Source organism: Symphalangus syndactylus, chromosome 21, assembly GCF_028878055.3.
Source record: "Symphalangus syndactylus isolate Jambi chromosome 21, NHGRI_mSymSyn1-v2.1_pri, whole genome shotgun sequence".
Classification (NCBI taxonomy): Eukaryota; Metazoa; Chordata; class Mammalia; order Primates; family Hylobatidae; genus Symphalangus; species Symphalangus syndactylus.
The window spans coordinates 79,401,724-79,428,176 of record NC_072443.2 but is presented as its reverse complement, the minus strand read 5'-3'; the positions used below and the strand labels follow the sequence as shown (position 1 = coordinate 79,428,176).

General features: G+C 43.7%; 1 long non-coding RNA gene across 1 annotated transcript in view; it reads right to left on the bottom strand.

Moving 5' to 3' along the window:
- LOC134735500 (uncharacterized) overlaps positions 1-19,270 on the bottom strand; it is a 40,106-nt gene extending 20,836 nt beyond the window's left edge. The window contains exons 1-2 of the long non-coding RNA XR_010118683.1: positions 19,136-19,270; positions 18,283-18,368 (exon numbers count right to left, since the gene is read on the bottom strand). This is a non-coding gene — a long non-coding RNA (uncharacterized lncRNA). The remainder of the gene's footprint in view (positions 1-18,282; positions 18,369-19,135) is intronic.
- Between the last annotated feature and the right edge of the window lie 7,183 nt (positions 19,271-26,453).

Below are 26,453 nucleotides of genomic sequence, written 5' to 3'. Positions count from 1 at the left end.
TGGGAACTTATGGAAATGCAAATTCTAAGCCCCAACTAGGAATTAATAAATGGGAAACTCTGAAGATGGCGAGAAACCCTCCAGGTGCTTCTAGTGTATAATAAAGTGTGAAAAACCACTGATTTCGGGCCTGTACCACCCATCCAGAGCCAGGTGTATTACATGAGCTGGAAGTCTGTGGTCAGAGTCCTAAGATCTAATGTTAGTTTCCACACCAGCTAGCTGCGTGACCAAGGTAACACAGGGAAGTACAGGCATGCCACAGCTTATCACACTTTCCTTTATGCACTTTGCAAATATTGCATTTTTTACAAATTGAAGGTTTGCGGCAACCCTTTGTTAAATAAGTCTATTAGTGCTGTTTTTCCAACAGGATGTGTTCACTTCACGTCTCTGTGTCACATTTTGCCAATTCTTGAACTCTTTCAGACCTTTTCATCGATATTATATCTGTTATGGTGATTTGTGACCAGCAATCTTTGATGTTACTATTGTAGTTGTTTTCGGGAGCCACAAATTCTGCCCATATAAGATGGCAAATATAATTGATAACTGTGTGTGTTTTGACTGCTCCACAGACCAGCCATTCCCCATCTCGCTCCCATCTCCTCAGGCCTGCCTATTCCCTGAGACACAACAAGATCAAAATGAGGCCAATTAAAAACCCTCCGGTGGCCTCCTCGTGTTCAAGTGAAAGGAAGAGTTGCACTTCTCCTACTTTAAAAGCTAGAAACGATTAAGCTTAGTGAAGAAGGAATGTCAAAAGTCGTGATAGACCAAAAGCTAGGCCTCTTATGCCAAAGAGCTCAGTTTTGAATGCAACGGAAAAGTTCTTAAAAGAAATTTAAAATGCTACTCCAGGGAACACACACATGATGAGGAAGCAAAACAGCCTTATGGCTGATACAGAGAAAGTGTGAGTGGTCTGGATAGAAAAGCAAACCAGCCACAACATTCCTTTAAGGCAAAGCCTAATCCAGGGCAGGTCCCCAACTCTCTTCAAATCTATGAAGGCTGAGAGAGGTGAAAGAGCTGCAGAAGAAAAATTTGAAGCTAGCAGAGGTTGGTTCACGAGGCTTACAGAAAGAAGCTATCTGTATAACATAAAAGCGTAAGGTGAAGCAGCAAATCCTGATGGAGAAGCTGCAGCAAGTTATCCAGAAGGTCCAGCTATGATCATTGATGAAGGTGGCCACACAAAACAATAGATTTTCAGTGTAGATGAAACAGCCTTCTATTGGAAGAAGATGCCATCTAAGACTTTCCTAACTAGAGAGGAGAAATCAATGTCTGACTTCAAAGCTTCAAAGGACCAGCTGACTCTCTTGTCAGGGACTAATGCAGCTGATGACTTTAAGTCAAGTCCAACTCTCACTGACCATTCCAGAAATCTTAGGGCTCTTAAGAATTCGATTCTGCCTGTGCTCTATAAATAGAACAACAAAGCCTGAATGACAGCACATCTGTTTACAGCATGGTTAACTGAATATTTTAAGCCCACTGTTGAGAACAGTTGCTCAGAAAAAATATGCCTTTCAAAATATGACTGCTCATTGACAATGCACCTGGTCACCCAAGAGCTCTGCTGAAGATGTACAAGGAGATGAATGTGTTTTCATGCCTGTTAACACAGCATCCATTCTGCAGTCCATGGATCAAGGAGTCATTTTGACTTTCAAGTCTATTATTTAAGAACTACATCTCGTAAGACTACAGCTGCTATAGTGATTCTTCTGAAGGATCTGAGCAAGGCGAATAAAAAATCCTCTGGAAAAGATTCACCATTCTAGATGCCATTCAGAACATTTGTGATTCGTGGGAGAAGGTCAAAATATCAACATTAGCAGGAATTTGGAAGAAACTGATTCCAACCACAGATGACTTCGAGGGGTTCAAGACTTCAGTGGAGGTAGGAACTGCAGATATGGTGGAAATAGCAAGAGAAATAGAATTAGAAGGGGAGCCTAACGATGTGAGTGAATTGCTGCAATCTCGTGATCAAACTTGATGGATGAGGATTTGCTTATTATAGGTAAGAAAACCAAAAGTGGTTTCTTGAGATGGAATGTACTCTTTGAAGATGCTGTGAACATTGTTGCACTGACAACAAAGGATTTAGAGTATTACATAAATGTTGTTGATAAAGCAGCAGCAGGGTCAGAGATGACTGGCTCTAATTTTGAAAGAAATTCTACTGTGGGTAAAATGCTCTCAAACAGCACTGCATGCTACAGAGAAAACTGCTGCAAAAGGCAGAATCAACTGATGGGGCAAACTTCATTGCTGTCTTATTTTTAGAAATTGCCACAGCTACCCCAACCTTCAGCGACTACCACACAGATCAGTCGGCAGCCACCAACACCCAAGCAAGACCCTCTACCAGCAAAAAGGTTACAATCTGCTGAAGGCGCAAATGATCATTAACATTTATAGCAATACAATTTTTATTTTATTCTATTTGTTGGAGATAGGGTCTCACTCGGTTACCCAGGCTAGAGTGGAGTGGCGCCATCTTGGCTCACTGCAACCTCTGCCCAGGCTCAAGTGATTTTCCCATCTCAGCCTCCCCAGTAGCTGGGACTACAGGCACATGCCACCACGCCTGGCTAATTGTGTGTGTGTGTGTGTGTGTGTATTTTTTGTAGAGATGGGGTTTTGCCATGTTTACAGGCTGGTCTCAAACTCCTGAGCTCAAGTGATCCTCCTGACTCAGCCTCCATAAATGCTGGGATTACAGGTAGCATGAATCACTGCACCCAGCCATATTTTTAAATTAAGGTATGCACATTGTTTTTTTTAAGACATAATGCTATTGCACACTTAATACACTACAGCATAGTGTAAACATAACTTTTATCCAGACTGGAAAACCAAAATATGTGTGTGACTCGCTTTATTGCAATATTGCCTTTACTGCAGTGGTCTGAAACCAAACCCTCAATATCTCTGAGGTATGCCTGTCGCTTAAACTTGTAGCATCCCCTTCCTCATGAGAACAATATGAATATTGGTGTCTGTCTCATAAATGATTTTAATAATTACTTAGAATATAATATTCCTCGCACATTGAAAATGTTTAGTTAATGTACCTAATATGATGATAATAAACTCAGAAGTTATTTTTATTTTGTTTCAGATAATTTACTCTGCTAAACCTGGATCCTTTCATATTGGATCTAAAAGAAATCAGGGAATGGGGTAGTACAATTAACATATTTTTCTGGTTGTGTTGACAGAGAAGTAAGGGGTGGAGACAGCAATTTCTGGCAGGATTTTTTGGAGTTGGAACCCATTTCTAAAATAGCTAAGAATTTCCTTTTCTAAGGATGCCTATTTTTTCCTTTGAAAATGAATTATGTAACAAAGACAATAATTAAAAGGCCCCAGGGTCAAAAGCTCTTCCCACAAATAACTGTCCACACACTATTAGTTCATTTCCTATACACTCCCCTGGCAAGGCCCAACAAAAGCTAAAAGAAGATGGATGGACTTTGGAGGGTGACCTGAGGGTCAACTGATTCAGGGAGCGGAACTCATCAATACAGACGGCAAATTCCATCACAGAATTCCATCCACTATTAGTAGCATGTATTAGGTTGGTAAAAAAGTAACTGTGACTTTTGCCATTACTTTTAATGGCAAAAAACTGTAATTACTTTTGCACCAACCAATACAAACCTTTCCTGTTTCAAGCATCCAACTGTGCCTCGAAAAGTCAAGTATAGCATATTTCTCACACAGCTGCCCCAAAGTCAAGGCCCAGCCCTTTCTAGCCACAGTGCTTTTACAAATAACACATTTAGAACACAAATACCTAATGCATGCGGGGCTCCAAACCTAGATGATAGGTTGATGGGTGCTGCAAACCATCATGGCACATGTATACCTATGTAACAAACCTGCACATTCTACACATGTATCCCAGAACTTAAAGTATAATAAATTAAAAAAATATATATAAAACTGCATATGCTTTATTACCAAAACTATTATGGTGGATTAAATGGTACCCTTTCAAAAGATATGTCTACCTCTAAATGTGAACTTAGCTGGAAAAAGGATCTTTGCAGATGTAGTTACGAATCTTAAGATGAGCTCATCCTGGCCTAGGGTAGTCCTAAATCCAATGATAGGTCCTTATAAGAGAAGGGAAGGGAAACAGAATACACAGGGAGAATGGCATGTGATGATGCAGGCAGAGACGGAAGTGATGCATCCACAAGCCAAGAACACCAAGGATTGCCAGCAGCCACTAGAGGCTCGGAGAGAGGCACAGAACAGTCTCCCTCAGAGCCTCCAGAGGGAACCAACCCTGATGACACCTTGATTTTGGACTTCTGGCCTCCAGAAAAACAGACTAGAAGGAAATCACAGACTAGTGCTAAGTGTACTGGTGATTGGATTACAAAGTTGTGCTTGTTTTTTGCATAAATCGCTGGACTTTGCTGCATTTCCCAAATTGTCTAAACTGCATATTTATCATCCAACAATTTGACCAAAATTATTTTAGAATAAGAAATACACTGCCTTAAAAATGTTTTTATCAAGGAGATACAGAGGACTACTAGAGGGTAGAGGAGAAAAAGGAGGGCAAGGGCTGAAAAACTACCTATTGGGTACTATACCCACTACCTGGATGATGGAATCATTTGTACCCCAAACTTCAGCATCATGCAACATATCCATGTAACAAATCTGCACATGTACCCTTGAATCTCAAAGAAAAGTTGAATTTTTTTGGGGGGAAAAGAAAACAAACTACTAAATAAAGACCCAAAACACTTCTAATATTAAACATCGAAATAAAATGGAAGCTATGCATACATTTAAGAAAGGTTAATTAAAAACCAAGATAATTAAAGAAAGATAAGTATTTACCCAGTTTGTGGTGAGTCAGTTGAGTGATGGTGGTCATAATGATGAAGGGTTAAACCAAGGAATAAATGTTTGCAAATCAAACGTTGTAAGGAGCACCTCCTACCAACTCAAAGCTCAAAAACAATTTAAAAATACATGGAAGTCTTACAGGAAAAAAAATGCTGTTACACTAAAATTTTATTTAAAAAAAAAGTTCCATCTCCCAGAACCTAGGAAAACATATGTAATGTGTCCTTCTCTGCGGCTACAAACATGCCAAACCCAAAAATGAAGAACACTTTCCTCAATTATCTATTGTCTCCAAATTTTGGCTTCATAAAGATGAGAGGAGCTTGTCATTGTGTTTCCAAACAACTGAATATGTTGCTGGAGGAGTTTCAAAGGGCAAGTCACCAACGATGCAAATAACAGGGAGTACCCCTGGGTGCCTGACTGTGGAACAAAAGACTTTAGGAAATTATATTATCAGGGTAATTTCATAGTGTTGTTGAAGAAAGCAAACACCTGCATTCTTTTAATAAGTCCCCTGGAGGCCTAATTCCTCAGCACTCAAAGTAGGAGAACCCACTCTGGGTGTTATAGGTTCATATAATGAGCCGGTTTTTAAGAATTGTGAAAGCAGTTTCTGCATCACCAAGTAGTTTACCAAACATAAAAATCAAATAATGTGCTCATTAAACGCCTTCCAACAGTCAAATGTGCTTGTGTCTGTTTTGCCAATGTAACACCAAAGGTTGCTACATATATTCAAAAGCCTAGGTCCAAAGGCTGGATAACGACCATCTTGTTTATTTTTATGCTTGTTGATGTATAGTAGGCTGCTAAAAGGAGGTACTGTACATTCCCTCCCTTGACTGATCCCTTTTGTAGAGTTTTCCTCTAGGAAACATTATGCAAATGGAATTTTTAAAGCTGCCCTCCCCCCACACAAACTCTCCCAGACAGCCCAATTTACACCAAAGTTTTTAACAAGCTGAATGGAGCCCCATTTAATGTAGTCAGATCTGATTAGAAAACTGCAAGTGGCCTCCTATAGAACTGGAAGTCACGTTGCATTCGATTCGATTTTTCTCAAGGTGGCACCTTTCAGACACCTCAGTAAGCTCAACCCCACAACCTCTAATTTGAAGGGGTTTCCCTTTTAAGACTCTTGCCCCAAATAAACCAGCTAGTCCAGGGTTCTTCAGACATTTTGTTCTGTTTTAGACACTAGTCAGATCTCATCCCCAGGCCATAGAGAATGTAAAACTGTTTTCCCCAAGGTACAGGTTTATATTTAGACCAGAAGAATCAAATGCCAGAGCTAAACACATTCTGGGTTCAAGAGCTTGTAATCTGGAGCCTCAAAGACCTGACTTCAAATCCTGATTCCGTTACTCATTTACCAATGTGAATGAGTGCATGCTACCTAACCTCCCTGCGTCCCCATATTTAAAAAGTGGAAGATAAAAGACACGCCTCAGGAAACTGTTTTGAGTATGAAATGAAGTGATTCCTGAAAGAAACCAAGCACACAGCAGGCCCTCAGTAATGTCTGCTCCTCCTTTACTGTATCTCCCAGAAAGGGAGGGCTTAGCTGCTGAGATGACTTGCTTAGCACAGCTGCCCCTGCCAGGTAGTGACTTTATGCCACCCCACCATTCATTACATCCTTCCAGTCATGTACACTCACTCACTGGTTTCTTTCAAATCAGTAGTCACAAAATCTGATGTCTGCAGTGGCCAACCAGTAACATAAATGAGCAAGGCAGGCCAGGTGTAAGACAATAGCGAATGGTGGAAACTGTGAAAAAGTTGAGCACATGTTTCATCTTAAAGGAAAAGAAGAAATATTAGACTAGGTTTGCCAGATATTGTCATCTTTCCAGAGAAAGCCAAAATCTGAATTTTTACACAATATCTTAAATGTTGGCCACTAATTTAAAATGTAAAGCCTGTGCAATGCTAACAAAATATACCTACAGGCCAGATCTAATCTCAGGAGTTTCCAGAGTGTGATCTCAGGTTCAAATTTTATATAAATATCCATGTTTCTCATGCTTCAGATGAGGGAGCTTCTACTTAGGGGCTTGTGATCATGTAAATGGAAATGTTTAATGTGGCACAACGGGAGTCAAAAAAACTCATTAAGCAGGCTAGGGGGAAACTGATTAAGTATTGCCTTGATGACGTGTGGTTTTCATCACGGACATGAATTTCCATTGTCCATTTGGTGGGATGCAGGGTCTAAGAAAGGCCCCTTTCTATGTACTGACCCCAGGGGCAGAGTTTGAAAGTTATCTTTCTGTTATAGTTTACAAACTGTTTTTATAAATATCATATGCATAATTCACTTAGGCAAAACGATTGTGAGGTTGTAGGGTCCAATTCTATCAACCTCCATTTCACCTAAAGTGAGTGTGTAACACGCAATATGAATCTATTATTCTATCAGAAGTCTCATTCCTTTGGAACCTAAAGTCCTACACAAGGAGGCCCTCCATTCTATTTCTTCTAAGTTTAGCCATGAGACAAGAATCATCACTCCCGTTCACCAAATGAAAGGCTTTTACTCACGGTGGGTGATATGGTTTGGCTGTCTTCCCACCCAAATCTCATCTTGAATTCCCACATGTTGTGGGAGGGATCCAGTGGGAGGACACTGAACCATGGAGGCAGGTCTTTCCCAAGCTGTTCTGATGCTAATGAATAAGTCTCATGAGATCTGATGGTTTAAAAAGGGAAGTTTCCCTGCACAAGCTCTCCTCCCTTGTCTGCTGCCATGTGAGATGTGCCTTTCACCTTCTGCCATGATTGTGAGTCTTCCCCAGCCATGTAGAACTATAAGTCCATTAAACCTCTTTCTTTTGTAACTTGCCCAGTCTCGGTCCCAGTGCAGTGGCTCACATCTGGAATCCCAGCACTTTGGGAGGCCAAGGCAGGCAGATCACTTGAGGTCAGGAGTTTGACACCAGCCTGGCCAGTATGGTGAAACTCCATCTCTACTAAAAATACAAAAATTAGCTGGGCATGGTGGCACACACCTGAAATCCCAGCTACTCAGGAAACTGAGGCAGAAGAATCACTTGAACCCAGGAGGCAGAGGCTGCAGTGAGCTGAGATCATGCCACTGCACTCCAGCCTGGGCGATAGAGTGAGACTCAGTCAAAAAACAAACAAAAAAAATTGTTTGTCTCTGGTATGTCTATATCAGCAGCATGAAAATGGACTAATACAGTAAATTGGGACCAGTAGAGTGGGACACTGCTGAAAAGATACCTGAAAATGTGGAAGCAACTTTGGAACTGGGTAACAGACAGAGGTTGGAACGTTTGGAGGAAGGCAGGAAAATGTGGGAAAGTTTGAAATTTCCTAGCGACTTGTTGAATCGCTTTGCCCAAAATGCTGACAGCAATATGGACAATAAGGTCCAGGCTGAGGTGGTCTCAGATGGAAATGAGGAATTTCTTGGGAACTGGAGCAAAGGTGATTCTTGTTTTAGCAAAGAGACTGGAGGCATTTTGCCTCTGCCCTAGAGATCTGTGGAACTTTGAACTTCAGAGAGATGATTTAGGGTATCTGGAAGAAGAAATTTCTAAGTAGCAAAGTATTCAAGAGGCAACTTGGGTGCTGTTAAAGGCATTCAGTTTTAAAGGGAAATACAGCATAAAAGGAAAATTTGCCACCTGACAATGCACTAAAAAAGAAAATCCCATTTTCGGAGGAGAAATTCAAACTGGCTGCAGAAATTTGCATAAGTAATGAGGAGCTGAATGTTAATCATCAAGACAAACAAGCATGTCAGAGACCTTTGCAGCAGCCCCTCCCATTACAGGTCCAGAGGTTTTGGAGGAAAAAATGGGTTTGTGGGCTGGGCCCAGAGTTTCCATACTAAGTGCAGTCCAGGGACTTGGTGCCCTGTGTCCCAGCGGCTCCAGCCATGACTAAAAGGGGCTAAGGTACAGTCTGGACTGTGGCTTCAGAGGGTGGAAGCCCCAAGTCTCGGCAGCTTTCACATAGTGTTCACCCTGTGGGTGCAAAGAAGTCAAGAACTGAGGTTTGGGAATCTCTGCCTAGATTTCACAGGATGTAATGGAAATGCCTGAGTACCAGGGCAGAGGTTGGCTTCAGGGACAGGGCTCTCATGGAGGACCCCTGCTGGGGCAATGCAGAAGGAAAATGTGGGGTTGGGGCCCCCACAGAAAGTCCCTACTGGGGCACTGCTTATTGGAACTGTGAAAAGAGGGCTGCCTTCCTCCAGACCCCAGAATGGTAGATCCACTGATAGCTCGCACTGTGTGCCTGGAAAAGGTGCAGACATTCAACACTAGCCTGACAAAGCAGCCAGGAAGGGGGCTATATACTGCAAAGCTAATGAGGTGGAGCTGCCCAAGGCCATGGGAGCCTACCTCTTGCATCAGCATGACCCGGATGTGGGACACAAAGTCAAAGGAGATCATTTAGGAGCTTTAAAATTTTACTGCCCCACTGGATTTGGGACTTGCATGGGGCCTACAGCCCCTTTGTTTTGGCCAATTTCTCCCATTTGGAATGGCTGTATTTACCCAATGCCTGTACACCCATTGTATCTAGGAAGTAACTAACCTGCTTTTGATTTTACAGGTTCATAGGCGGAAGGGATTTGCCTTGTCTTGGATAAGACTTTGAACTGTGGACTTTTGAGTTAATGCTGAAATGAGTTAAGACTTTGGGGAACCCGGCCAGGCGCGGTGGCTCACGCCTGTAATCCCAGCACTTTGGGAGGCTGAGGCGGGCGGATCATGAGGTCAGGAGATTAAGACCATCCTGGCTAACATGGTGAAATCCCGTCTCTACTAAAAATACAAAAAATTAGCTGGGCGTGGTGGCAGGCGCCTGTAGTCCCAGCTGCTCAGGAGCCTGAGGCAGGAGGATGGTGTGAACCAGGGAGGTGGAGCTTGCAGTGAGCCGAGATCGTGCCACTGTACTCCGGCCTGGGTGACAGAGTGAGACTCTGTCTCAAAAAAAAAAAAAAAAAAGACTTTGGGGAACTGTTGGGAAGGCATGATTGGTTTTGAAACGTGAGGACATGAGATTTGGGAGGGGCCAGGGGTAGAATGATATGGTTTGGCTATGTCCCCACCCAAATCTCATCTTGAATTCCCATGTATTGTGGAAGGGACTCAGTGGGAGGTAATTGAATCACGGTGGCAGGTCTTTCCTGTGCTGTTCTCTTTATTATTATTATTTAGTTTTATTTTTTTGAGATGGAGTCTCGCTCTCTTGCCCAGGCTGGAGTGCAATGGCATGATCTAAGCTCACTGCAACCTCCACCTCCCAGGTTCAAGCGGTTCTCCTGCCTCAGCCTTCTGAGTAGTTGGGATTGCAGGTGCATGCCACCATGCCTGGCTCGTTTTTGTATTTTTAGTAGAGACGGGGTTTCACCATGTTGGTCAGGCTGGTATCGAAATCCTGACCTCGTGATCCACTCGCCTCAGCCTCCCAAAGTGCAGGCATGAGCCACCTCTGTTCTCATAATAGTGAATAAGTCTCACAAGATCTGATGGTTTAAAAAGGGAAGTTTCCCTGCACAAGCTCTCTTCTCTTGTCTGCCACCATGTGAGACATGACTTTCACCTTCTGCCGTGATTGTGAAGCTTCCCCAGTCACACAGAACTGTAAGTCCATTAAACCTCTTTCTTTTGTTAGTTGCCTAGTCTGGTGTATGTCTTTATTAGCAGTGTAAAAATGGACTAATACAGTGGGGGAAGTAACTTGTTATAGATTATATAACCTACAATTTCCAGGCCCTTGAACCCAGATATTCTTCCTCCTCATATACCCTGTCTTTATTAAACCCTATTGAAACCACAAACATATATCAAGCCCAAGTTACAGGCCATGAACAGTGGGAGGCACATTACATGCATTCCCCCACCACAAGCTCACGAGACAAATAGTAGTATCCCTATTTTTCTGATGAGAAAAATCAAGGCTCAAAAATATTAAGTCACTTGCCCAAGGCCATTCAGCTGGTGAGAGACAAAGCCAAATCTACAATTCCAGCAATGTCTTCAAAGCCAGTCCCTTTAACCACTCAGCTATAATCCTTTCATTTAAACCCTTACAAGCTTCATAGAAGTTTCTGAGACACTGGCTAGAAATATACATTTCCCCCGGAGATCGTTCCCCATGACTCTGCCATACACAGGCCGGTTCAATCCCTTTGATCTCAAAAAGCTCAAGATCTGGAAGTCATTCCCATTAGGGAATGCTTCCTCTCTCCATAGGGAAATCCCTCTGGGGTACTCATTAATCACATGGTTAAAGGACAACCTTTGAGTTTTTTGAACCAAGAAACCACAAAATAACAAATTTATTAGGCTCTCACTCATCCCAACAACCTTAAACTAAAGAGGCATTAGGAGGAATGACAACCTTTCAACAGAATGTGGGTATCGCGTTCATGGTTAAAAACAAATAAAATTTATTTTGAACAAAAGATGACTGACATCAATGCTCTGTGTTTTCTCAGTAGTCATCAAGCACAAATTGTCACTCGGGGTGATTAAACAAGGATTAATTACCAGGTTGCTATACAAGTTGAGATGTTTCAAAGTTTCGGCCCAAAGAGCACATAAATGTACTCAAATTTTTAAAAGAATGGGGGTGCAAATTGGCACCATCTTTTCGGAGGACAATTTGGCAAGAGCGCTTAAAATTTTAAATGTTAACCTCCTTTCACCTAGTAATTCCAATTATACCACAGAAGCATAAAATTGAGTAAAAACACACAGGCATGTTGTAGCATGAGAAAAGCTATCATTATATGATATATAATTAGGAACAATGGAGAACAACCAAAGTGGTCATGAAGGGAGAAATGCTGATTCAATCATAATCCATATAATGGATTCTGAAACCTAATAAATACATTAGATGTTTTTGGCTTTTATATACTGACACGGAAAAATGTCCGGAAAGTATTTCTAAGTATGAAAAAAAGTAAGCTATAAAAGACAATATGTAGAATGTGTATTTTCTGTTAAAGCAATATTAATACATAATCTGAATGAACCTAAGGAAATAATATCAGACTATAAACAACATATATCTTTAGCTTAGGGGTGAGCAAACTGATTCTGTATACAGCCAGATAGTAAATACTTTCAGTTTTGCAGGCCATAAGGGCTGTCTCAACTACTCTGCTACTGCAAAAGCAGCCTCAGATGTTACTAAATGAACAGGCATGGCTGTGTTCCAATGAAACTTTATTTATGGACTCTGAAATTGAAATTTTGTATCATTTTTACATGCTACAAAAATGTTACTCTTCTTTTGATTTTTTTTCAACGATTTAAAAATGTGAAAACCATTCGTAGCTAGCAGGCCATACAAAACAGGTAGCAGGCTAATTTTGTCCCACAGGCTGCAGCTTGCCAACCCCTGGTCTAGAAGGTATGAAAAAGAACGGGTTTCCCCTCTATGATATGTATTTTTTAATGTGTGCACATGTGTGAGATATTTTAATATCTTTTAAAATAGTTATGTCTATTTCCAAAAACAGGTAATAATACAGATATACTGGCATAAACTGATATATTTCCTGTAGAGAAAAAAACCCTGTAAGGTATTGCAACTTCTATCAGGGGTATTATTAAATGCCAATGACATAAAGTGAGCCAACCTGCAACCTTCTTCTCAGCTAAGTATCTTTCCCTGCCTTGATGTTAGGCATAACTCAATCTACACTTCCCCCAACCCCCACCCCCCAAAAAGCCTTTCCTTGTTTTCCCATTTCTTGGCATGTCAGTGACTGAGGCAGAGTGTTTTTCCTCCCCAAGCAAAATAATCAGCGGGAACCCATTTCTTAGCCAAATTACAATCCATTAAAGGAAACCAGGCCGGCATCACCCCGAATTGCTGCCTCAGTCATCAATCAACACAATCGCCCAGGCAACTAAGGAGGGAGGCTTTTCAAGGCGCAGTCTTGACTAGCCCAGTGAGTGCTGCCTCTGGAGCAACTGCATCCCGGCCAAAGCATCCCGGCTGGAAAGGCAGCCGTTGTCTGGAGACAAACAGCTCTGCATAATTATAACGATCTCACAACACTCCCCCTGCACTGGGCATTCCACGTCAGTTGCCCATGAAAGTGGGACTCCAGGAGGCTTGTTAGGAAAGCCCGTCTTTTAATGCTCAAGTTGAATCTACATTTATCAGCAAAGCTGAAACGTTAAAGGGATTACAAGGGGCTTAGAATCCACTGGAGGCTCATTGATCTTGTCTTGCAAGCCTCATCTCCACATGCCCTTTAGAAAACGCTTTGGTCTGTCCCCTAGCTCTTTGGTTGCCTTCGATTTTACCATCATTCTCATCTAAGTTGGAGGGGGTCTTTCCTCTAGCCCTGATTCCAAAAGATTCTCAGATCCCTTTATTCTAAACTAAGAGAAGCTATTTGCATGTTCCCCTAGATAGTGATATAGACCAAGGGTCAGCAAATATTTCCTGTAAAGATCCAGATACTAAATATTTTAGGTTTTCTGGGCTATACAATCTCGGCTGCAGCTACTCAAGTCTGCCACTGTAGCACAAAAACCTGCTCATTCAGGATTTGCAAGCTCCAATCACTTCCAGTCCCCGATAGGTAACCTAAATATCTGAGCCATAGATAAGATGTAAGTAAATGAGTATGACTTTGTTCGGATAACACTTTTTTCTGGGTACCAAAATCTGAATTTCATGTAATTTTCATATGTTGTGAAATGTTATATTCTTTTGATTTTTCTCCCCAACCATCTAAAAATGTAACTCATGAGCCATACAAAACAGGAAAAGGGTCACATTTGGCCAGCAGGCTGTATTTAACTGACACCAATCTAGACCTTTGCTATTCAAAGTGTGGTCCCTCAACCAGCTTCACAGCATCATCTTAAAGCTTGGTAGAAATGTAAAATCTCGGGCCCCACCTCAAATCTATAGAATCAGAATCTGAATTCTGAACAAGAGTCCCCAGTAATTTGTATGCAAGTTTGAGAAGTCCCGGCCCAGAACACAGACTTTTAAAGTCAGATGGGGACAAAATACCATTAAGTAGTTGGCTGTGTAACCATAGGCAAATTACTTAACTCCTCTGAGACTCAGTTTCCTTACCTGTTAAAATGCATGTAAATAACTGCACTTACCTTCTAGGGCTGTCATAAATGATAAGGTAGAAAAGATGTAAAACACTTTCCTGGCACTGTCAAGCTTTAAAATGGCAGCTGATAGAGAAGCTCACTTTCTCTTTGCGGGAGATGAGACTGCTCATTCAGGATTTGCAAGCTTCAATCACTTCCAGTCCCTGACAGGTAACCTAAATATTTGAAGAGTTCCCTGAACTCAACTAGATTGCTGGAGAGGATGGTGAACTGAGGTCACGCCCATCTAAGGGGCAGCTACTCAGCTCCTGCCAGATACTGTCGGAAATGCAGGAAAGTAGCCCGGATGTTACCTGATCTTTGGATTTTTCAACAGAAGCCGGAAACCCGGGCTTATGTTAGAAAAAGCCTCCTTATTTAATATGTTGTATGGATCAAGCAAAACCTATCTGCAAGCTGGATTTGACTCAAGGGCTTCCAGTTTGTGAGCACTGCTTTAGAGCAAGTAACAAGAGGCAGTGAATCACAAGAAAATGAGCCAAAGTTGGTTTTGGAGCCAAATCCCAGCAGCATTCTCCCTAGCCAGGTGACCTTGGGTTAAGTTACTTAACAACCCTCAGCCTCAGTTTTCTCACTAGAAAAATAATCACATCTGCTTTATAGGGTTTAGTGAGGATTAAATTAAAATGTATGTAAAAGACGGAAGCATGATCCCGGACAAAGCAGGCGCTCGTTCTTATTGCTGATGCTGTTTTGGTATTACCATAATTATTGCTATTATTATTCATCAGTTCTTGGCATGTAGATAAGCAAATCTTCATTGTAAAAATAGCTATTTTTCTCTCCCTGTTCAAACTGGTTGCAAACAAGCAAGGCCAATTAACCCCCCCACTCAGAAAGCTATCTCGTAGCAGGGTAAGCTAAGTGCTTAGTTATTAATGATTTTGTTCTGGCGGCAGTCCGTGAAGATACCCTAATCTTCCTTAATGAAAATTTCCTCAGCAGCCCAGCCCTGCAGAGTCTCCCCTAGGCCACCCTGAAGTGATGTTTCTTCCAGGATAGGTCACCTGCAGGGAGCGCCCCGCAGTGGCCACCTTTGCTCCCCCAGCTGCCTTACATCAGGTGAAGGAGAAAGGTCCTGCTGACAATTGTGAGACCTTTGTACTCCAAGACCCATAAATACCTGTGTCTTGGAGGTTTTTGCTTTTTCGTTTTTGTTCTTTTTAGAAATTCTAAAAAAACCCACATTTGCTACCTAAAGGTGTGAGTGGCACAAAAATGGAAAGAGTAAATGATCACTCAGGAAAATCCCCATAAAATATACAAGACTTCAACAGGACCGTGGGCATCTTTCCTGACAGAGAGGAAGACTCGACGTAGGAAAAGCAATTTGCCATACACAGTGCTGGGTGTTTTAACTCAGTGCTTCTTAATCTTTAATGCGTACAAGAAGCAGCCAGGGATCTCGTTCAAGCTCAGGTTTGGATTGAGGAGGTCTGGGGCAGGGCCAGACACTTTGCATTTCTAACAATCTCCCACGAGATGGTGATGTTGCCAGTACCTGCACCAGGTGCGAATGAGCATGATCCTCCTCCCTTGCTTCATTTAGGTCTCTGCTCAGATGTCACCCTCTCAGAGAATCCTTTCCTGACTACTTTATCTAAAATGTGATTAGTGGAATAAGGTCAGGAATGTTGTTTTGTTCTTTGCTGTGTCACCAGAGCACCTGGCGCAGAGCAAGCCCTCAAATATTTGTTCATTAGAGAGCTGCCAATTTGACAGGTGAGGAAAATGGAACTCAGGGAACCTAAGTCATTTGCTCAAGGTCACACAGCTTGCTAAAGCCATTGCAAATGCCAGCCCTGCTCTATCTGAACTTCAAAGCCCCACCATGTCAGAGGGAAGCAAAGCTTGTTTACAACATACTTCCTCCCTAGAACTTTACTGCCGTCATGCCGGGAGGCAGTAACACAATTCTATCCTGTTTTTAAGAGATGCCTGCTGTGTGGACAAAGTACTGGAAGGGGACCAGAGAGGCCAATGAAGGGGATGATGCGGTGAACAAGGGCAACAAGTGATCATCTTAGGGTTCCTTGGTATTTCGGGTGAGAACAGTTCCGTTCTCCCTGGGTCAGACCAAAGGCAGCACTCGGCCTCTGTGTCAGGCCCACCTTTTCTTCCCACCCAGGCACAACTCTCTCTCCCAGGGGCTCATGCCTGCCCCAGTGAGAGGGGTGTAAAGTGGGTTTCAAACTGTCAAAAAGAAGACCGTGCTGTGTAACCCAGAAATAGTTATCTCTATTCTCCAAAAGGTCACCCAAAAGTATGCCCATGGGGAAAAGGAGGGGATAAGAGCAAGGAGCTGCCTTTCCAGCAATGGGTGGAAGTGCCATAAAAACCCTATTCATGGAGCCAAAGTGGTCTTTCTGCTGGGGTAGGGCAATTGCTTCAGCATGAAAATCTGTAAAGCCTGTTGAAAGGGTCTCTTTCCAAAAGAATAGTTCCATAATGGGCTGAAAATGAAACACTTGTTTTCCCTTTGCAAAATCAGCTAGATTAAAACAGCTTAAAATTATTCCAAAGGCTGTGATCATGAAGGTCTAGAGTGGCCCTGGACCCCTAGGATCCCCAGATACACTAGTTATGTCTCCTTCTGAGCAGTGGTTGAGGGGATGCTAAAAATCATTAACAAAATTAGCAAATATTTATCATATGCCTGGGACTGGACAAAGCATGTGTTTTTCAAGATCTCATTTAATCCCTACAATCATGCTCTGCATTAAATGCCATAATTATGCCCACTTAACAGTAGGGAAACTGGGAACTAGGGAGAGTAGTGACAGACAGGTGATCGGGGATCACACAGTGAAGGAGAGAAGTCAGGCTACACACCCACCCTGCGCCACTGCCCCAAAAAGCCCCTGTTCAGAAGCTGACCCAAGGGCTGCAGATAGGGGAGGAAAGGAAAGTTGGAAATCGCTTACTCTGCTGCTCATTACTCTGCCTCTCCCACCCCGACTAGAGCACAAGATGCATCAAAAAGGAAGCACTCGGTAGTTTTGTCATGCTGGATTTGGTTTACAAAATAAGGCTTCTACACCTATTCTCATTTTTTCACGCATGTTCATATTTGGGCCAAACAAGGGGCTGGGCTACAGCACACCTATCTGGGCTACCACATCGGTACCACTGATGAATGTCTATGTCTGCCAATTACATATTTATAAGGTCACCTGCCTTGACTCCGACACAGAAGTTATTAAATGCTTGGGAGCCATAAGGGTTGAGCTCAGTGCCCTGAAACAAAGGCAAAGAGGCTGCCAGACCCATCTGAAGCAGGAACAAAAGCCTTTAATTTCTGAAGGAGCTGGTTGGGAGTTTTCTTATAACTGGGTGCCCAGCACACATTACAAATGGGGTAAAGTAGAGATGCACTAATGCCGTGGGGGGGTGTGGCGGGGGGGCGGGGCGGAGGGCGGAGTGTGGAACCAAAGCAGGCTTTTCTGCCTAGCATCCAGAAAAAGCCCTCTTCATAAGCAGCTTGAGTGGTGGAGAAAGGGGGAAAGATGCACTAATCCAAGAAAGAATGTGTTATGATATTGCACAATTTTCTCCTGTCACCAGTTTTTCCTTTTTATGAAGACGCCAGGGAGGATTCACCTCTTGCTTGAAATCAGCAAACTGACAGCTTGTAAGCCTGCACCCCAACTTTTCCCAACCAGAGCCCCAGCAGCCAGATGCATTGGGAGGGCACCCAGCTCCCTTGTCTCCCAAACGTAATCATTCCAATCCAAGCTGGGGCTGCCTGGAAGTCAACACTCAAGGCACATTTAATAAGAAACATCTGGCCACCGAAGAGGGTTGACACGGCGCAGGCGGGCAGCAATGGATTTGTGGTTGGGACCCAGAGTTACAGGCGCTGAATTAAAAACACAATTGGAAAACACCAGCTAGTCCAGGGAATCCTACAGGCACAGCACTGTGGCACTTGGCAACACTGCCATGCCCAGGGTGAATTGTTTTGGAGTGAGTTACCTAGACACATAGTGCCCGTGCTGGGGATCCACAGTTCTCACATCAGGGAAACGCAGCCTTGAGCCCTGCTCTCCTGCGTCTCCCAGTGTCTGGCCACCACTTCCACCTCCAATATTTGTAGCAGATGTAGCTCCGCTCTTAAAGAAACAGCCTTTGCATTCTTTCCATGTGACTTACAAGTGAGATTTAAGGCAGGGGGGAATATATATATATATCTATATTACATATTGCATATTTTTTCTTGCTGCAGTGTTGTGCATTTAAGGCTTCCTACCTCCATTTATGCAAGGCGAACCCAGGGCACTGGTCACCACAGGCGTTACATGGCTGGCCTCGCTCTATCCGCCCCAGTCCGGTCAACTTCAAAACAAAAAGACAACACACGCATGTCTCCACCACGGGGTCTCCCTCCACAGCCCCACTCCTGTCCCTGGCAGGATGGCCTGCCCCTCCCACCCCACCTTCTGTGATTTGAGTCAACTGCTCCTCTTCTGTATGGGGGACACGGGGCGGGCCGCTGCCAGTGCCCCAGGGTGGTCTCCCGCCTGCTTGGGCAAGGGTGCGCGGACCCAGGCAGGCTGCCTCCGGCATGGGCACCACACCACCAAGAAATGGCCACGGCTGGGGCTTTGTCTCCCCCAGACACCTTGGTCACGGGTTTCTAAGAAACAAAAGCAAGACCCTTCAGTTCCCTGGAGTCCGCAAGAAGCGAGCATCGCGCGCCCGCCCTAGACTGGGCTGGTGCTCCCGGAAAGGGGGCAGCAGAGGACACCCCAAAAGACAGCCCTAAAGTCCAAGTCCCCGCTAGAGCTCCAAGTGGCTGGACGCCGGAGCTTTGGTGCTAGGATTCCGATTTGCCTGGAGCGAGGGGGCTTTCCAGGGATCCCCCAGACTGTGACCCTGAGGGCCACCGTTCGGGTCTCACCGTCGCCCAGCCGGGGGGTTGGAACTTAACCCCTCCCGCGCCTTAGAGCGCTCTCTCGCGCCCTGGACGCGCCCCGCCCGCGGGGCCGGCTTACCTGGGGCCACAGGTGCGCAGCCGCGGGGCGCAGTGGGGCTGCGCGCGGGCGCTCGCGGCCGGCTGGAGGTGCCCGGCGATCGGCCCCGCTCGAGCGGGGGACACTCACCGAGCGGCTGGAGAGTCTTTTCCGGGAGCTCCGGCTGAACATGGCCGGACGCCTCCTGCTCGCAGCGCCGTCCGTCGGTCCGTCCGCGCCGCGGCCGGGAGGGCGGGTCGCCTGGGCGGGCACCCTCGGCGGCCGCTGGCCTGGCTGTCTCCGCCTTGCAGCCCCCGGCTCGCTCCGGAGCGCACGCCTACTCCTCCTCCCTTCCCTCTGCCTCTCCCTCCCCTCCCGCAGGTCCCTCCCTCTCTCCCGGCATCCCCCCGCCCTCCCGGGTTCGCCCCGCGGTCCACCCGCTCTTCCCATCCCTCCCCCGCACCCGGCTGGGGCCACTTTCTCCCTTTCCTTGGCTTCTAGGCCCACTGGGCACAACTCCCGGCGCTCACCTGGTCCCGCCTCCTAAGGCTGGTCCCTCACCCTTCTCCCCAGCCTAGGGGCAGGGACCGTTTCACACCCCCCTGCCTCTGTAGCTGGGGTAGGGGAGTGCAGATGGAAGGATGAGGGTTGAGTTTGTTTAAGATATAATCCACATACAGTAAATTCACCCTTTTTTAGTGCCCAGTTCTGCCAGTTTTGACAAATTCATACAGACCTGTAACCACCACCACAATCAAGGTATAGAACAGCCCTCTCACCCCCGAAAATGGATTATTTTAAAAGTTTGTACCATGCCTAGAATCTAGTGTTCATTAGGTGTTGAGAGAGGAAGAGGAAGTGGAGGAGGAGGAGGAATTATGCCCCTAATTGTTTAATGCCTGGAATATAGTAGATGCTCGTTAAGTAAGTGTTGATTCATTGCATTCAAGCTTTGAAGCCATTGCGCCTTTAGTGCCTTTTTTCCCATTACCTTTTCCATCACTTACTAGTTGGTGATCTCCCCAAATTAACCTCTTTGTGCTTCTGTCTCCTTATCAATAATAATTTTTTAAAATGATGTAACAAGAGTCCTTATGTCACACCATTGTTGAGAGAGCTGAGTTGGGGCATGTATAGTTATTATAACAGGCACAAACTCAGGCTCATTAAAGATTGGCTGTCATGGCCTAGCATGGCTCACACCTGTAATCCCAACACCTTCAGAGGGGGAGTCAGGACAATCTCTTGAGGCCAGGAGCTCCAGACCAGCTTGGGCAATCTGACAAGACCCATCTCTATAAAAAGTAAAAAATTAGCCAGTCATGGTGGTGTGCACTTGTAGTCCTGGCTGCTTGGTAAGCTGAGGCAGGAGGATCGCTGGAGCTCAGGAGTTTGAAGTTACAGTGAGCTATGACGGCCCCACTGCACTCCAGCCTGGGTGGTAGAGCAAGACCCTGTCCTTATAAAATAAATAAAAATAAAGATTAGCTGTCAAAGAGGGAAAAACGTAGTAAGTCTGAGAGGTTCAGGCCACATGCCCGCTTATCATTGATGTTTCTACTCAAATATCACCTTCCCTGAGAGAACATTCCTCGCCCCCGCTGTAACATCTCTCGTACTAACATGATCTCACACACACTAATATAATGTGTAGCATACATTGAAGTGATCTTATTTGCTTATTTATTTGTCCTCCCCCAAACGCAAGTTGCACAACAGAAGGGACATTGTCTTCTTGGCTTCAGTTGCCCTAGAGCCTGTAACAATGCTTCCCTCTAGTAGGTTCTCTATAAATATTTATTGAAAGAAGACATTCTTCTCATTGTCAAAAAAGAAAACTGTCCAGTGTTTTACAGATGAGACACTGAACTTTGATGAAGAAAAGGTGTTTGCCTGGAGTGGCACAGCAAATGAGTGGCAAGGCCAAACCACCTACACCCCAAATTCAAAAGAATAGGGGGCCACAACTCAGACACACCCAGTGTATCAGTGTCAGCTGATTGTCCTCATGCCTAAACAGTAAAGTTCGGTTTGGTTTCTGGGCCAGAATTAGGGTGAGGCAAAGAAGGCCTTTACTTTGGGAGCAAAATGTACTGGGATGCTAAGAAACTCAGTAACCAAGATAAACCATGTTTTTATTCAATATTTTAAGAATCAGAGTTAACACCAAAAAAACTTCATGATGAACAGGATATCATTTTAAACAAAGAAAGGATTCTACCCTATACTTATATAACCCTGCCTCACTCACCTTACCTTAATCCTGGCCCTGGTAAAAATGTTCAAAAACTCAGGGACATTAAGGATAGAATTCCTTATACTGCTTTATCTAAGTTACTCACCACCAACTATCACCATTAGATGATATACCCCCAGAGGGTAAAAGCCCCGGCTTTTCTATCTCTTCACTAGCCCAGGCTTAGCACAGCGTCTGGCTCATTTCAAATGCTCAACAAACGTTTGTTAAATAACTAAATCTAAGGCAGTAGATTAGGCAAGGGGAGGGGGAGGGGATGTTAGCAATCAGAGCCCCAGGTTATAGTCAGTACCAGGGCTGGATGCTCACCTGGCTTTCTCAGCAGGGCACCACACACCCAGCTCTGTACTGCACGTGGCCTTGTATCTGGAGGAAAATGCCAGGAGGTTAGGGAAGTGCTCATATTGTGATTGTGGATATCGCCTATTAGTATATTAATTATGAAAATTTTTAGCAAAGGTCAGTAACAAAATTAGTGCATTACAAGTTTCCAACAGATGGAGGGTGAATATCTTGAGGAAGTGTTGCCTTATTCAAATTCCCTCAAAGGAACTACAATAGCTAGGAGCAGGTGTCTTGCCTCAGGTGTGGCTGGTGGAGGGTGCAATGATAACAACATCATTGGGAGCATGTGTGGAGTGTTTCTGGCCTTTAACTTTTGTTGTGTGGTCACAGAGGAGATGCCAAGAAGATGTGAGTGGACTTTAAATGTTGTATGAATAAGCCAGGTGCATGTGGCCCAATCCCAGCCCACAAACAGTGCTCCAAGGGTTTCTCCTGATGCTTGCCATAAAAAGAACTCCCTCCTAAGCCCAGTCCCCACTGCTCTATTTCCTCTGAGTTTGAACCAGTATTCTATGGGCTTATTTACCCCTGAGGTTCATGTATGAGAGGTAGTATCTTCCTTATCTATTCAACAACCACTTTATCTTGCTTAGAAAGACAAAGTTTAGTAAGCCAGGAAGGAAAAAAACATTCCTGCTGTCAGCTGCAGGTGAATAGTAGACAATTTTCTTTTGCTTTATCACTGCATTTGCTGTTCATAGACATTTTTGATGTATGTTCTTTCTTCATCTCTCAAGGCAATACAGTTACTAAAGGAACTTGAAGAGATCCTCATACACAATTGTCAACGTGGGAAGACGCCTTTGCTATAATGTAAAGTGGAAAAACAAAACCCGAATAGACTGTTTGCCTGTAATTGCTCCTAAAATATGCATCAAGAAACTGGAAAGAAATACACGACACGTTAAAATGTATTGATCATGAAATTATAAGGTTTTGTTTGCTTTCTGCCTCCTAAATCTATTTCCTATAATGAACCTCTGTTCATTTCATAACCCGAAATGTAAAAGTATTTATCTAAATCGAGAATTGTGCCCGTGTTGCCTGAGGTCTTCTTACATCAAATCTGGATCAGCTGCAGCGAGAAGCGCTGTGTCTCCCCTTCTCTTGACCTATATATAGGTTCCTGTCTTGTGTATTTTGGCTTTTCTATTTTTTTTTTTTTTTTTTTTTGTATAAATCTGTGACTTTTAAGCCAGGCAAAGCTTCTGGCCCACTGTTCTCACATACCTGCGGGAAACCTCAGCAATGTGTCCAAAAAGTACTTTCTAAACTAGGAAAGAAGACAGTAGCTCAGAGCAGCTTCACACATGTGCACACTTATTTCCGTGAACTACCAGAAACAACTCTGAATGTGGCAAAAGGGGTAAAATCTCCCTGAATAGTAGCCAACACTTAGCAGCTCTATCAAAGCATCCTCTGAGTCAGAAGTCTACAAATGGTAGTTTTAACAAGAGTATTTAAAGCCATGGTGGTGGGGGAGTTCAGGATGACTGGAAGGATGGTTTTTTTCTTAGTGGTGGGTTTATAGAGGGGCTTTCCTCCTCCTTCCCAATGAGCACTCCTCTGTAGTCTATACATTTTCTTGTCTAGGCATGAATCAGACATATGTCATCAGAAAGAATTAAATCAGGAGACAACTGGAATAAAGAGAGCAGTACAGGTGGGCTATTTCACAGGATTTAAATAATCTTAAATGTATAAGTATATCCTAACATACTTAAAGCAAAAATATCTGAAAAGATATAAAGCACTACACTAAACAGCATATATATTTCTCTTTGAAAAGCCTTGGAATTGTGTGGTGCCATGGGCTCAGCTTATCCTGAAAAGCAAATTACAAAAAAATAAAAGGGAAACTGTAGTTTGAGGGACAGTCACGACTGTGTTGTTTCTAAGACGAAAAGCAAAATCACACGTAAATACCTAACATTAAAGGATCCATTCAGTAAAAATAGATAATGGTACATCCTTCCAATGGCATTCTGCCCAGATGTTAAAAATGATGTAGGATATGAGAAAATTTGTGTGAATATTGCTCCACTAAAAACCAGGCTACAAAATAGCAATATGAATTTACATTTGCAAAATAGTTGGGGTAACTGTTATACTTTCAAAGATACACACATATTTGGAGGAAAGAAGTCCAGCGACTATAACAAAAAATGTTACTGGTTAGGATTGTTTTAGGGATTGAATTTCAAGTGATCTGATAGTTTCTCTTTTGCTTATCTAATTTTTAAAAACTGAATGTGTTTTCCTTTTATAATAATTAAAAGTGAAAATATAAAATAATTACTTGACTTTTTGAAGCTCTTGAAGACTAAGAGTTATCTTTAGATGATAAAATATAGGGGGCTTTTGTTACTTTTTCTTATCTATATATTCTTAATTTCTATAGGAAGCAAGTATTGTTTTGAATTAAGAAACACTTTGAGGCCGGGCGTGGTGGCTCACGCTTGTAATCCCAGCACTTTGGGAGGCCGAGGCGGGTGAATCACGAGGTCAGGAGATCGAGACCACGGTGAAACCCCGTCTCTACCAAAAATACAAAAAATTAGCCGGACGTGGTGGCGGGCGCCTGTAGTCCCAGCTACTCGGAGAGGCTGAGGCGGGAGAATGGCGTGAACCCGGGAGGCCAAGCTTACAGGGACCCAAGATTTCGCCACTGCACTCCAGCCTGGGCGACAGAGCGAGACTCCGTCTCAAAAAAAAAAAAAAAAAAAACAAAAAAAGAAATACTTTGAAACTGGAAATATAAATGGGTTTCAAATAGTCATAATTATCGTGTATGACAAATATTAGTTTTCTTTAGAAAGAAAAAATTTCAAATTTTATTTCTTCTCAATATTCTAGAGTTGTTTTCCCCACGAACATATGTGTCTTTTGTAATAATTTTAAAAAGTATATTTTTGGTGCAGCTCTTCTGTCACTCCCTTTAACCAGCGATTTGAGGACTTTTGAGTACTGTGCTCCCTGTTTTCCCAATACTCCTAAACAAGCACAAATGTGCAAAGTTGACTTTTTGATAATCCCTTTCACTTGTGTGTGTCCCAGGCTACTATTTGCAGAATACATTCAAAGGTATTATATTGGGACTCCAAGACTCACAGTGAGGTCAGAAAAGGAAACAAACCCTCACTGAAGCTGTGTGGCTTCCCCGACAGGTATGCTGGTAAGAGAAGGGGGTTTCAAGAGGAATGAAGCCTAGGTTTGTTGTCCCAAGTTTTCATGATCCCTTCCCATCCTTGGGGATAGCTTTCTATTAAGATGTTCTCTCTCTCTCACACAGACACACACGCAAACACACACAAGACTGCCCTGCTGTGCACCTTCTAGGTGCACCCAGTGCCCCTTCACACAAAAATGCATTTGAAGGACCAGCATGGGTCTGAGGTAACGGCGTATTTTGGGGGAGTTGAGTGGACTTTCTCTTGCTGTTTTCCCCTTGACTGCATTTGTTTCCCCATAATCCCCAACCACTCTCTCCAGCTCACCTGGCAAAGCTGCTCCTTTCCCTGAGCTCTCCTCCAGCCTTTGTATCATTTTTCTGCATTGGCTGAGTTTGTCATAGCTTCCATCAATTGAATAGAAACCATGAAAAGGGGAGTAGAGGCAGTTTCCACACACACTATTACCCCTATTTCGCTAGTCTATGCTTGAGCGTCATCGAGAAACCAAGGTTATTGGTTTGCCACACAGAGCTCATTTTTCTCCTCAATTCTAACTCAAAAATAAATTTTCTCTCTCTCTTTCTCTGACACACACACACAGAGAGAGAGAGAATGAGAGAGAGAGAGAGAGAGAGAGACATTTAATGGCCTCTGTCTCACTGAGATTCAGAATTACTGAGTGGTTCCCAAACTTTCTATGCTATACTGTCCAATAGTAGAATTCTGGAGAGTTCAATTGAAGAGATTAAAAGACTCAAAACAAGACCAAACAGGTCAGTCATGAGGACAAAGCAACTGCAACTATAATGTAGGACTTGTCCTTTTCACTTGGCCTTTATCGCTAAGCCTCTTTAGAAAAATGTCTCTCAAATTTGGCTGCATAGCAGGAATGACTTGGGAACTTTAAGAAAATTCTAATGCCCAGGCCACACCCCAGGCCAATTAAATCGGAATCTCAGGGGTACAGCCCAGCCATCAGCATTTTAAGAACTCCCCATGTGATTCCAGGCTGCAGTTGTGTGGCAGAACTGTGCATGACCTTTTAGGCAAAGGCTTTTCAGGGCCAGGTTCTTTGGCTGAGATTTGAATCTGCTATGCTTTCTTCTTCTTACCAGAAGCTGTGTCCAGCTTGACACCCACTGGAATGACCTCATCAACAGTAACAGTTTATAACATATATCTAAAGAGGGTGGGCCTGGGGTTCCAAAGGGCTTTGTGTTTGCTATGCCTGGGGCAGGCAGCCGAGTGTGGAGCACTTAGGACAGGGCTAAACCCAGCTGTCTTGTAAAGGAATAAAAAACGGGCGAGGGCTAAGGAGGGTGACAGAGGAGAATCACCTTATTGGCTGTGCAGATAGGGATTTGGGGGAGAGATGTGTCCAATGGGGACTGCTCAAACAAAATGTTGTTCAGTGCCTGAGCTGGCCCCACTGCAGGATGTAAGGAATCTTCTGTAAAACCATATTATTTTCAGATGCTTGACGTGCCTAGATCTTAGGGAATCCTGGAAGAGAGCTGAGCTTTGTGTTGAGGCTGGCAAAGGGCCATGTCTGAGCTGGCGTCTGGTAACAAGAAGGAGGTCTACACCTGGGCTTCAAGAGTGTAAAGTCAATTACAACAAATTAATTATGCTCATTGGTCAGAATGTGTTGGAGCACTTGTGCTGGGCTCGTGGCACCCTGTAGAGATCCACT